The following is a 14,093-nucleotide window of genomic DNA, read 5'->3' as shown; positions in this document are numbered from 1 at the left end:
GATGTTTGTATCGTATCGTCCCTCTCACTCTCGTATTAAATAGTATAAACGTCAGAGGGACGGAACGACACGAACTTCGATTTTCGAATTTCGTAGTAGCCCTACTGGCCCTATATAGGTATAATACGAAGTGCAAAATTCGAGCTCGTATCTTGCCGTCCCGCTGACGTGACGCTTATATTCTTTAATAAAAGAGTGAAAGGGACGGTGCGATACGAACTTCGGTTTACGAAATCCGTAGTAGCCGCCCCTGGTAATCAGTTGGCTCGGACGCAAAAAAATCAAGGAAAACCCTCCCTCCCGCGCGAATATTCAAATAATTAAAAAAAAAAAACAAAGGTTTTACAAATGGTGTCGAATCTTCCTTCTTTGATAAGCATTTGTGTTAGGAAGAAAGAGGAAGAAAATATTGCCAAAAAAAATGGAATCCAAAGCCATTTATTTGCACAATGTCATATTATCAGAATTATAAAAGAAATAAATTGAATAAAGATATTTTGACTTTGACTTTGAACGTCATCATCTATTTTTGGATATATTTTTTGCGAAAAACTGTTTAAAATTTTAAAGAAATTCTAAAGCAGGCTATAATTTACTTGTTTTCTCTGCGTCTCGTGTTTTGGATTATCAGATAAACAATCAAGATCGTTTGTTAAACTAAGACATAAGTTTTTACCCGATCAAAAACAAGAAGATTTGATTGCATAAAATTGAGCCGAAAATTGGATAATTTCAGATAAGTCGTCAATTTTAAAGAAAGGTAGGTAATAATCTGATTTTATTTAGTCTAATACTAAGTATGAGTAATTTTGAAGTCAGTCTATGAAGTGAAAAGTGGACGTTAGATTTACATAAAGCTTTCACGAAGAGAATTATTTTCTGAGAGACGTAGGGATTGCTTATTTTGTATTTAATTGTTTTATGAAACGAATGATTAATAAATGGACATAATATCAATATTAGTCTCCAAAAAAGTCGCAGTTTTGAGTGTAACGTCTTTTTTAGGGTTCCGTAGTCAACTAGGAACCCTTATAGTTTCGCCATGTCTGTCCGTCTGTCCGTCCGCGGCTAAGCTGAGAGACCGTTAGTACTAGAAAGCTCTAATTTGGCGATGGTGATGGCTACGGAACCCTATCATCGGATTATCCGACACGCTCTTGGCCGGTTTTTTTAGAAAAATAATGCGGTAGTTTAAAATGTTTTACCGCTTATTAGTTTTAAGTCAGTAGTTGTGACAAGGAACGGCCGTGCTCGGTATATTTACGCTTTAAAAATTAAGTTTGAAACGCTTCTAGTGTAGGTACAGTCGAGTTCATAAGTTTGTGAGCAAAAATGTGATCAAAAATATCTGAACAAGACTCTATTATTAACAACGTAAAAGCGTTTTGAGATATTTTTGATCAACTTTTTGCTCACAAGTTTATGAACTCGTACAGTCACCTCTGTCAGCTGCTCCCTGCATTTATATGTGCCACAGCGGAGCGTGCAAAAATATCTGACACGTCCTACCGAGCCTAGAAATAGTCGTATCAGATATTTATTTGAGTGTTTTTTTTTTACATACCTACCGCCTTTTGGCTTAGAAGGCAGTATAATAGTGTCACACAGATATTATTGTCTCGCAACACAGTTCCGTAGCAAAATAACTAGTTGTACTTGGAATTTCACAAAGTTTATTTATTAGCAAATCATTCAATTAAAACACACGTTCAGTATCATTCACAGAAAACGCAAGCACTCCAAACTCTTGTTCAAGAGCACGCTTTTACAAACTGAAAACTGTAATTACTAAAACAATATCGAAACTCCTTCCGCCGACGTTCGTGCACTTTAATACATTTTCATTACGCCGTTTTTGTTCAGAAAGATGCAAATTACACTGAATGCGAACTGAATAATGACGTGCCGCGAACGCCCACAAAAGATCGTCTTGCATTGTGATGAGAACTATGGACATACCGAATAGAAAATGTATATTTTGTAAATAAAAGTCAATTGTCGATTAAAGCGACGTAAGCGCCACTTCCACCTATTTGGATTTATTTGTAGGGTTTGTAATTTTCAGGTTTGTGTGTGATATGAGAAGGAGGTATTAGATTTAGGAAAAAGTGAGTAAGTGAGACAAAATATCCCTATTTGTAAAGGTATACCCTTGCGAATACAGTGCGGGCAGCTAGTGTTAACTGATTGACTCATCAACCCCCAGTCCAACCCTTCAGGTTTGAACCCACGACATTTTGCTTTAAAGGCCATTATAACATGTCAAACCACGGTTTTAGGTTATCCGTTTTATAAAAATGCGATTTTTATGCTAACTGAACTTATACCAAATTTCATATTAATCCGACCATTAGGAATAGTTGAAATTGGACTAGTAAGACATAAAAACAAGTTACATACATGCAACTACTTACATACAAACTGTGCAAGTAAAATAAAATCTCGCAAAAGAGCATCATCTAGAATTTAAACGGAATATCCACAGCAACCGCACGCTATTATTTCCAGCGGCTAACGGAAAACAAAAATAAACATAAGAGGCACGGAATAAAAGAAAAGCTCGAGTGGGACGAGCATCCGGGAGGCAAGAGGCGAGAGGCAAGAGGCAAAGAATGAGGCAAGGGAGGCAAGAGGGGTTATTTTCTGTTTGAGCGGACCACGGGAGCGTCCCTTAGGGTTTGGGGTCTCTTTTGTTTAACGTCAAGTTATTTACGGTGATATACTTTCTTTCAAGTGGGTATTTTTAGGTTAACGGGGGGATGAGTCTGATGATAATTATGTTATTCGAGTGCTTTTGAGTATAGGTTTGTTCGAACTTCTCTGTTACTGCGTAGGTGCCTAGTACTTCTCCCAATTGTTTATATGCATATACAGTGCCGACTAACAATACTAGGTGCTTGCCGTTTTTTCCTTATTCTCTTGTTTTTTTTTCCTATTTTATCCAATATCTAGTTACTAATATCTAGTTTTTAGTTGTCTTTTTTACTAACACGATATAGGTTCTTTGAGTCTGAAATAGATGATTTTTTATTTATTTTATAATATCAACATATGTATATACCTACCTACTTATTATGTAGGGCTATTGAAGTTGAGTATATAGCTTTTTTAAATTCTAACTATTAACAAGTTTATTTAGGATAATATTAGATACTTAAGCTTTGCTGGAGTCGCAGTTCGTAGTTGGCAATAGAGAGCGTTGCTGCCCACTTCCACTTTAGGTCCCTAAGTCGCCTTTCACGACCACTGGGAGAAATTAGCCCGTCCTGTTCTTTAACCGGGCACGGCACGGATCTTAAGGTCAGGTTACAATACAATACAATAGAATACAATATTCTTTATTGCACACCATAAATCAGTACAAAAAAATTACGTTGACACAAAAAACAGTACAGGCGGTATAATCGCTTAAAGCAATCTATTCCAGACAACCATTTGGATATACAATCAGGATCAGATTAGTTAAATTATGATGAATTCAGCGAGATAGCACGTTCAAATTCTACTTTATCTTTGACACTAAACAAAACATTTTTTAAGCCTTGCAACTTTCAGTACCGAGAAATAGAGGAGAAATAGTGCGTCAAAGTGACAGGCAGGCGTGCTTATGATGTTGGCGCGAAATGTTTATGATTAATGACATGAAGTGTGTGATTGTTTGTTTAAGTTTTTCATGCTACGGTTATTTTCGCTAACTATGACGCGGGCAAAACTGCTTGATGAATATTTTGTTATTACGAAAAAACGGGAATATCTTCGATTGGCTCGGACCCAGTGTCAGTAAAAACACAGATAACATAAGGGTGCCGCTTAATAACAGATTTGATATAACACTGAAGTGGCATAACAATAAAAAAACATAACATTTACTTGGCATAGTAATGAATCCGCACCTTTCATTGAAACATGCATAGAATTTGACTGTCATAAAATAAAATCGCATAATTTTATCAAGTGAGTGAATTATATATTATAGACAAGGTCAGTGCAAAATCGACTAGGTTCAGAAGGCTAAGCGGGAGTTAAGCTCTCGCCCAATGCGTTTTACCCCACTGCCCGAAAGAGGGTTATTAACACGGTTATATTAGCTTCAGATGTAACTTAACTATGGAGTACCTGGGCGACCGAGCTTTGCTCGGGCTAAAACTCGATAACGCGTTTTTCCAGAGATAAGACCAAGCAAAATTGATTTTTCACCCCCGAAAACCCCTACATACTACATACCAAATTTCACCGAAATTGTTGGAGCCGTTTCCGAGATCCCCGAAATATATATAATATGTATATACAAGAATTGCTTGTTTAAAGGTATTAGATAGATAGATAACGGAATCTTTGAACCTGATTTTTGTCACATCTTATTATGGTATTGACACGAAACTAGGCATTTACGCGTACAATAATATAACAAAAGGTTAGACAGACAGACAGACAGACAGACATGGCGAAACTATAAGGGTTCTGTTTTTGTTATTTTGGCTACGAAACCCTAAAAACAAGTTTTACCCCTAGCAAAGTGAAACGAGGTGATTTTACCAATATCGTCGTGATAAAGTCTCAGTGTCATATTAATCACGGCTGAAAATCTTCTTTTTCACTTCGTACATAAATAAAATTTCCCCCAAACAAAAACCAAAAACAAGACAACATTCGCTGTAAGGACGAACTCCGCCTTATAAATCATTCACAACTCCCAAGACGGCAACCTACAAAGATAAAAATTCTAAAATTCAAATTACCCGCCAAAAGCCACAAAGGCATAGATAAACTCGAGACGGGTGCATCTCGTTTGCATCTTCCGTCGTTACGGTGCATTCCGAGTTGCCTTTTGCCCGGATCCGCTTGTTATACCCAGCCGGTTAACTCGAGAATCCTCCAATTATATCCGGCTCAAACCGGTTGGAAACTGCTGTAACTTTTAAATTTTTTTCGGGCATCGAAATGGTCTTGGGCTATGGCTTGCTTGTTACATGTTTGAAGGTTTGCTGTGTGGTTTGCTAAATAAAGGCTATCGCGTGTGAATTCGCCGCTAGACGCGCTAATAAAGCGAGAGGTATCCGAAATGTCAAATGTTTTTGGGTGAGCTACGCGGGTTTATTTATAACTAGCTGTTGCCCGCGGCTTCGCCCCCGTTGTTATTTTTCTGTATTTTCTTCCATAAAAACCTTCTGCTGACAGTAATGAACACAACAAAAAAAGAATTAGCGAAATAGGATCAGTCGTTCCCGAGTTTTGCGCTTAGCAACACATTTTACGATTCACTTTTATTTATATAGATAGATAGATGTATTTATCTATATAAGTATGTTAATCCGTTGCTTAGAATCCATAGTACAAGCTTTGCTTAGTTCGGGACTAGGTCAATTGGTGTCAAGTGTCCCATGATATTAATTTTTATTATTTATTTAGTCAATTCTGTGAATATTTCAAGCGTCTACCTACCCTATTGCCGTAATTAATATCAAGCAAAAACGACAAAACAATCGCGTTTGTTGTATGGGAGCCCCACTTAAATATTTATTTTATTCTGTTTTTAGTATTTGTTGTTACTCGTATAGCGGCCACAGTAGTACATAATCTGTGAAATTTTTAAGTGTCTAACTATTACGACTCAAGGGATAGAGCCCTGTGACAGACAGACAGACAAATAGACAGCGGAGTCTCAGTAAGTAGGAACCCAATAAGGTACAGTAAAAGTGGAAAAATAGATGAAGATGAGCATTTTACAAAGAAAGAAGTAGGTACGAACAAACCCAACCAACCATCCAGTCTCAAGAGATCGAACCCTAGAACTTTTTGGAAACGCGACACGTAGGTAGTGTTACTTTTAACTCAATTAAATTAAATGATATCCTATCAAATCTGATTGAAATGAATGCATCTGAATTCATAATTTATATTTTTTTTTTTTTTTTTTTTTATTATACCACTTCAAGCTATTATTATAGTTACTAAAATAAAATCACACGAAAATCCTAGCATTATTTCCTGCCTTCAAACTACATTTTCTTTTGCCCAGAGATTAGGGCAGCGGTCCATTAGTGACAAAAGACAGGTGTTGCGCGAGTGAGCGCTAAGCTTTATTAATCTTTTCTTTTTGCGGCTTCGCACTTTTGTGGAATCTCCATTGACGCTGAGAAAGACTTATGTTTCTGTAAGAACATAGGAAACTACAGCAGTAAATGCTCATGGGAATTGCGTTGGGGCCGACCCCGCTTTTGACGAAAAACAAAAGAGAATAGCCACATTGCGAGATTCTCTATTGGATGGCATAAAATTATTTGTAATATTATTGTTATGTATAATTGCTTTTAGCCGAAATAGCGATGTTTATTAAGTGCATAACCACAATCAAGAGCCTGATGCACTACGAGAAAAGGTTAGTTTTGTGTTAATATATATTTAGGAACTAAGGCGAGGTCGACGTTTTCTGCGTTGCTTGGGCGCTTCGCGCCTGGACATCATACTAACCTAATCTAACATTGTGTTGTTAATTTATAACAAATAATCAATAGCCCAAACAATAATATGTATGATGTGTATTAGTCTAATACAAATTAGTCCAACTGAAATTATTCTAATAGCTTAATATGCCAAAAAAGTAGTAGGCCAAAGTATACCTATGCGGCAGTACTATTATGCCAATACAAATTATGCCAAATCAATTATGCGAAACAATAATAGTCTAAAAAAAATATGCGATAGAAGGAGATTTCTTAAAAGCATATAAACATCCGCAAAGGATTGACACATTTAGAATAAAATTGAAGACGTGAAAATTCAAAGTTAACAATTGTTATTCAATTTAGCCCATAACAAGTACTTTTATGAATGTCAAAAAAATCTATCACCGCTTCGGAAAAACCTCTGTTGAGAAGAATCTGGCAAGAATCTCAACGAAGCATATATTTATTTTGAGATTTGACACGAATTTTCATAATATGACGCAATAATTTAGAAATCTCGTGGCTTTACTCACGTGAAATAAGTGTAGCAGTTGAATTGAAATTATAGGATTTCATGAAATTTCCACGAGAATTCCCGATTCATCTTGGTATACATTTGTCATGTGACTAAAAAAAAAACAGTTAAACAAGTCCAACATCTTAAACCGCCTTGTTTAGTATAATGTAAAATATATTTATGTCCAGCGTTAAGTTTCAAAATAACATTATGTTTCGTGTATGAAAGATGACAATCGTATTGTTTTGTAACAATTCCTTTTGTATGAAACTAATATTTGGTCGTTTAACTATGACATTGTCTCGGTCGTTTACTTTAGAGTTTTGTGGTTGCTAACTATTATACAACAAAAATAACGACAAAAATATTTTTAATGCAAATAGCTAATTACTCCAGCTTCGTTCGCATGCTTGTAGATTACCATACTATTTTATACTAAGTATAAAATTAAGAATAATATCTAAAAATCGAAACGACGTTTCTATATTCAGTTAACATTGTCTGTAATCCTGCTACAAATGCGTTCGTTTCATCTTCGCATCCAAAAGAACTGAATATAAATCAAAAACTAATCTGCCCCATACTTTACATGGAGTTGAAAGAAACCCGTAACAAAGAAATCTCACACGTCCGGTACTAACATGTTAATAGGAAACGCGTTAGAACAAAAAAAGCGCGAATTATAGAGTCGCTTCTGGTCGCTATCATTTTATGTAAAGTTTTGAGTTATGACATAAATTATACGGTAGAGGAGAGGGTAGTTCTACTTTTTATCACCGTCAAAAAACACACTGTTTAGTTTCACAAATTACGCGAAAAGGGACTCTAACCCGGTGTCCCAATAATTAAAGAGCACGAAATATTATCATGGTAATTTTAATGCATTCTTCTTTTTAAAACATTATCAATCCAGCCAGTCTTTCATCGCGTCGTTTAAAACATAAAGCGTTTTACACACGACGCTTGCCGAGTGATGGCTGTCGGTCCTGCCACTGACAAATCATTGTATACCCGTCTGTTAGCGCCTTTACTGCTGGTATATTGGAAATCATTTACAATGTGGTATTTAAATGTAGAGTGCTTGGAGTATTGTTTATAACGACTTGGAGGCGTAGAGAAAAACGATAACGATAAGTAAAACAGCGAGTAGGTACCTAAAAAAAATACGGCTGCAACATAGTAGGTATACTAAGTACTTAGTGGCTACTTACATACAAAATTGCCGGTTATTGGCCACTATGGACTTAAAGGATGCCACAGCATGCATTTTTTAGTACGATCCCTATCTGTACAAATTTAAGTACTTACCTGAATGAGAGAACTAATTTATTAGTAGGTATTTAATACCGCGTAAGAATCAAACACTTTTCCTATAAACATCCAATGTTACTTTTATTTACATCCAAAATAGGATCGAACTTATTTACAAGACTCAATCGGCGCGCACACGCACGCTCCACCATTTACAAAGATATTAACCTTTTCCCCATACAATATAACAGCGGTCAAACCTAAATATTTATTTTTATACCTACAATCTTGAAGAGGCCGACCAAAATACAACGCCAAGAATAGGAGATATAAAAAGTTTAAATACACAACACTTGTATTGTATAAACAAGTTTCTTTGTGATGTACTGGTCGGTTACAATAAATCGATTACTTCGTGATCGTACCCCGGCTTCCAACTTATACGAAATTCGAACTCTATTACGCGTTTCAATTAGGACATTTCTCGATTTACGTGTTCGAGTAAGATAAGAGATTGGGAGAGTAAGAAGTTTAAACGTATTAGAACACTTAATAAAATAACAAACAGAACTGTTCAGTGTTACCAGACGGATCTAAATACTTCAGTCGTAAACACGTGCTTTTGTCTATCCAACATTCTGAGATGGAACACAATGCGAGGAAAAGTTGGTGAGGTATTTCGCTACGTAAGTAAATCATTTGATAATGTTTCAGTTGATTGCAAATATATAAAATGGTAAGGGCTATTTAAATTATTTTAAGTAGGCGATAGGCTAGCAACCTGTCACTATTGTACCGTTTTTGTCAAACTTAAAACCTATAATTGCTAAAAGTAGCTCCGAAGCGGTAACGTTTCGTGTGCTCTGCCTACCCCATTTGGGAATACATGCGTGATGTTTGTGTGTGTCTATTTAAATTAAAATCCTCGTGTAAATTTTTTTCTTGTAAAAAAAACTATAATTTTTACTACTGCGACTGCTTGCGACTACAAGACATGTAAAGATATTGTGAAGTGTCACGAAATCACTATGACGCTTTAAAAAAAAGTAGTGCTGGAGGAGCACAACGGATTTTAGAGCTCTGAGCTCAATAAGGGAATAAATTTTCCTTTTATATATTCAACATTTTCACCTACGGGAAGCACCTAATACTTAGGTTGATATTATACAAAATAGTACGAATAAGCTAGCTTTACAATTCAGATGATGCAATGGCAATAACTATATTGCAGAATAATATGATATGAATTACTTGTGTAATTCCACATTATGAGTCACAATGAAAAGTCCAACCGACCTCAACCGTCCCTAACGATTCGAATTACGAATATAAAACAAAATCGATTTTTAAATTAAACCTCCTCGCGGAATACGCAAGACACAATAACAATAATCGTTATTGTCATCGGCTCGATAACAATCACGATACTGGCCAGCCACAGATTCCATATTTAAATCTCCATAAACTCAAAGATTTGTCGGCCACTTTTAAAAAACATAACATAAGAACAAAATGGCGGGTGTCATTTTAAATATACCCCTTTATTCCGTCGGCGCCGATTTTAATAATAACATCTCCGCTATCTTTATTCGTTCTTTTGAAAATCTCTTTTAAAGCAAAGTAAGTTTATTACTAGTCAGATCAGGAATTTCAATCTCACATCCTGGAGTTAACTGTCTTTGATGTAACCGGTGCGGATGGATCGAATAACATTCAACCTTTCTCACCTTGCTTATGGTTGACTTCGTACAGTCGTTACTATATATCCAGCAGCGTTCAATGCGATTTAGAGGTGAATTCGCATTGATAGCGAGTGTGGCTCATTAATACCGGATGCTATGAATAATGGGAAAAAGATAGCTTTTCAAATTTCCTTTTCTAATTACGGGTTATCTTCTTTTTTAACCTTTAGGAATTGAGGTTTAAAAAATTAAAAAACTCACGTCCAGACGATCATGCATTGATCAAGATAGATGTACGGCCACGGACTTTAATTCAGGAGCCACCGTGGAACCGTTTCACAGTACACGTCATAGTGACATCGCATTTATTAACAAGGAAAATCGAAATTACTACTTTTCATTTAGAGGTTCCATAGCGGCTCATGAATTAAAGTCCTAGACCGTGAGTGCCGTTCAATCGTCATACAAACTTTTAGCATAATTTCATTTTACTACGTTCAGAAATCATAATATTCAGTTAGCATAAAAACGGACTTAATATTTTTACCGAGCACAAGCTTTAAATAATATAACATTTATTAGTCGGAACAGCAATTGCTATAATGCTTATATTAAATAATTTCATTTTGAATATCCGGTTATTGATATAATGATTAAAATCTATAACAACATTTCGAATAAAGATTAGACGGTATAACATCATGCGTACCAAATGCAAAGAAAAACATGTGACTTGTGCGAGCGAGCGAAACCAGCGAGCAGAAGCGACTCGGATAGTTTAGGTTCAGAAGGCTAAGGCGGGAGCGAAGCGGAGCGGTCAGGATTGACTGACAAAAGCATCAATCAATAACAAAACAGCAAAACATAAATAAACTGTAACAGGTATTTTTTAAATTTATTTTATTAGGAATATTTTAGTAAATGCCAATGTTAATTCGACTGAACAGCCGTGTAAATCAATTGAAGATTGGTCGATGTTCAGTGTATCGCGTCAAAGAGTGACTATATTTTGAGACAAAAATTTAGACAAAAACTCTTTACAAGGAAGTACAGTCAAACTTCACCCACTAACTATTGAAAGATTTTGGATGCATTTTGAAACTACTTGTATACATAATTATATAATTCGTATTATGAGGGTGTGTGTCGCCTCATGAATGAATGAAAGAATAAATGTCACGAAAACACTTTAATTAATAAAAAAAACAAAGGTAACACGTAGGTCACAGTTAAACCCTTATTTAAATAGCAAGCAACGATTTCGGTGCGAGTTAGCGCGCGCGCATATGAGTTACGAGCAACAAGCATCGGCCGCGGTGGTAAGGCAACTGGTGCGCAGCAGTTCGTGCTTGGAGCTCGGAACCGTGGAGTGCGAGCGCGACGGACATATCGTCCGCGCTATTCTTCCCTGAAGCGGGCTGGCAACTGCCCGCGGGATGATCGCACATGAGGTAAGGTGCGCGTATTGTTGTGGTTTGCTATATGCTCCCCCTCTAGACCTGGAGAACGCCCTCGCTCCTGGTCTAGCACCTGATCAACCTTCAGTGGACGCCCACGTCTTCTTTTTGGAATGACAGGCCTGGGCGGACAGTCATTGTTACCCTGGTAGTGGGTAAGGTCTTGGGTGTGATATCTCCCTAAAATGAGAGAAGGGTGGTCGACACTTGTAATGGCGTACGAGGTCGGGCTTACTTTCTTCGCAATACGGTAAGGTCCGTCGCGGCGAGGAGAGAACTTAGCGGTGAGATCTTTGGACGCATTACTCAGCAGGTGTGATTTGACGAGCACTAAGTCGCCTACCTGAAATTCAACTGCAGGTCTGCGAGAAGCATCGGCGTACTCCTTCGTTTTATCCTGCTGGATTTCCACTCGTTCGCGAACAGCGGACAACGAATTCAAGAACTGCCTAAGATACGGAGTTACCTGAGGGATGAAGTTTTCTTTATCCAAAATTGCCCGATGGTCGTGAACAACTTCTGTGGGTGACCGCATCTCTCTACCGAAAGTTAAATAAGCTGGTGACCTACCTGTAGTGCGGCAGCGAAGGCTGTTAAGGGCGAAGCGGATCACTGGCAACTTTTTAGGCCATGAAGTATGGTCTCCCTCCACCAGCTGTGCCAGCATCGCTTTCATGTCGCGATTTTTCCGTTCTGCTGGATTCCCTTCTGGGTGATACAGTGGGACCAGATTTTGTTTAATGTCTAGGACGGTCATGCACTGGCGCATGACAGCAGATACGAACTGCACTCCGTTATCTGATACAATTCTTCTTGGCAGGCCGTATCTCAAAAAATATTCTTCGATGAGAATTTTAGCGCAGGCTTCAGCTGTTGCATTCTGTAGGGCGTAAAGTTCTACCCACCTTGTGGCAGTGTCCTCTACCAGAAGTATCCAGCGCTCCCCCTGGTCTCCTGTTGGTAACGGGCCGAATAGATCCATCGCCAACACTTCATTGCGTTGACTTAGAAGCGGCGTCTGTAAAAGACCCGGAGGCTTGGAATTTGTGGCCTTATAACGCTGACAATGTATGCAGGCTTTCACATAATCAGTAATTATCCTCCGCATACCTGTGAAATAATACAGCTGTGCCACCTTTTGATACGTCCTATCAATACCTGGGTGTCCGGCTGTTTCAGCATCGTGTAGCTCCTTTAATATTTCTGCAACCTGGCCTGTAGGGATTACTAACTGAGGACATTCGCTCTCAGCATCGGGGTTATAACGGAAAAGAACACCTTGATCCATGAGGTATCCACGTTCTAGCCATCTCTTGGCGGCAACCTCATCAGTACCTTCTATATCCTTGATGACCTTTTCCACCTCAGGGTCTGCTGTCTGTTCCTGGCGAAGCTGGCTGGGAGTCTTCGTGGGCAGGTCGCAGATGACCGAGCAGATGCCGCAGTTTTCGCGAGACTCGCCAGAGCAAACTGGTCTGCTTAGCGTGTCCGCCACGACGTTCGCCTTGCCTGGGGTGTATTGGAATCGGATGTCGAAGGATTGGAGCCTTAGGGCCCAACGTACTAACCTGCCGGCGGGTGATTTGAGTGAAAGCAGCCAGCGAAGAGGTTGATGGTCACTGCCAATGATGACTGGCTGGCCGTCGAGGTACGGGCGGAAGCGTTCCACCGCCCAAACAACAGCAAGTGCCTCCCGTTCCGTAGTGGAGTAATTGCGCTCTGCTGCGTTGAGGAGTCTGCTGGCGTACTCTATCGGCCTTTCCTCGTTCCCATCACCCTGTAGTAAAACCGCTCCTAGGGCGTAGTTACTTGCATCCGTACGCAGGATAAAAGGGCGACTGAAGTCAGCTTGTGTCAGTATAGGGGCTGTGGTGAGGAGACGCTTCAGCTCGATAAACGCTTGGGTCTGCTCTGAGCCCCAAATCCAGACTTGAGTTTTCCTGGTCAGACGTGTTAAAGGTTCAGCGACTTTGGAGAAATTTGGTATAAATTTTCTGAACCAAGAACACGTCTGCAGAAAGGTCCTCAGGTGCTTTAAAGTACCTGGCTCCTTCATCTCAAGTACAGCACTCACCTTCTCTGGGTCGGTGGAAACACCTTGCTGTGTTATAACGTGGCCGAGATATTTAACGCTTTCTCTAGCGAAGGCGCACTTCTCCCTATTTACGTGGAGGTTAAATTCAGCCAAACGTTTGAAAACTGCCTCGAGGTCCTGTAGATGGCGTTGGTAACCTTGAGAAATTACTAACAGGTCGTCTAAATACGCTAAAATAGTTACGTCTTGCAATGCTGAGCAGGCACGGAGGCGATCAATTAGACGCTGGAATGTCGCCGGGGCGTTCTTGAGTCCAAACGGCATCCTTTTAAATCGAAAGGTACCCAGGGGACACACAAAAGCTGTTTTGTCCCTGTCGGCTTCCGCTACCATTACCTGCCAGTATGATGAGCGCAGATCTAGCGTGCTCATGTAACAGTCCTGCTTCGTACTCTGCAGCAAATCGTCGATGCGCGGCATCGGGTAGGTGTCAGACTTTGTGATTGCATTTAAGCGCCGGTAGTCGACACAGAAACGAATACCACCATTTGCTTTCGGCACCATCAACGCAGGTGAACTCCATGCCGATTCGCAATCCTCAATGATGTCATCTGCCAACATCTGATCAATTTCCTTCTTCATCAGCTCCTTCTTCGCCGGATTGAGACGATAAGGCGGTACAGATATTGGAGGATGCTCACCTGT

At 39.0% G+C, this 14,093-nt stretch overlaps 1 protein-coding gene across 1 annotated transcript in view; it reads right to left on the bottom strand.

Moving 5' to 3' along the window:
- Sox102F (transcription factor Sox102F) overlaps window positions 1–14,093 on the bottom strand; it is a 335,400-nt gene that overhangs the window by 22,512 nt on the left and 298,795 nt on the right. The gene's annotated exons all lie outside the window — the stretch shown is intronic.

This window comes from Choristoneura fumiferana, chromosome 15 (assembly GCF_025370935.1).
Source record: "Choristoneura fumiferana chromosome 15, NRCan_CFum_1, whole genome shotgun sequence".
Lineage (NCBI taxonomy): Eukaryota > Metazoa > Arthropoda > Insecta > Lepidoptera > Tortricidae > Choristoneura > Choristoneura fumiferana.
Note: the sequence above shows the minus strand (reverse complement) of the source record. Positions and strands in the feature narration are given on the sequence as shown.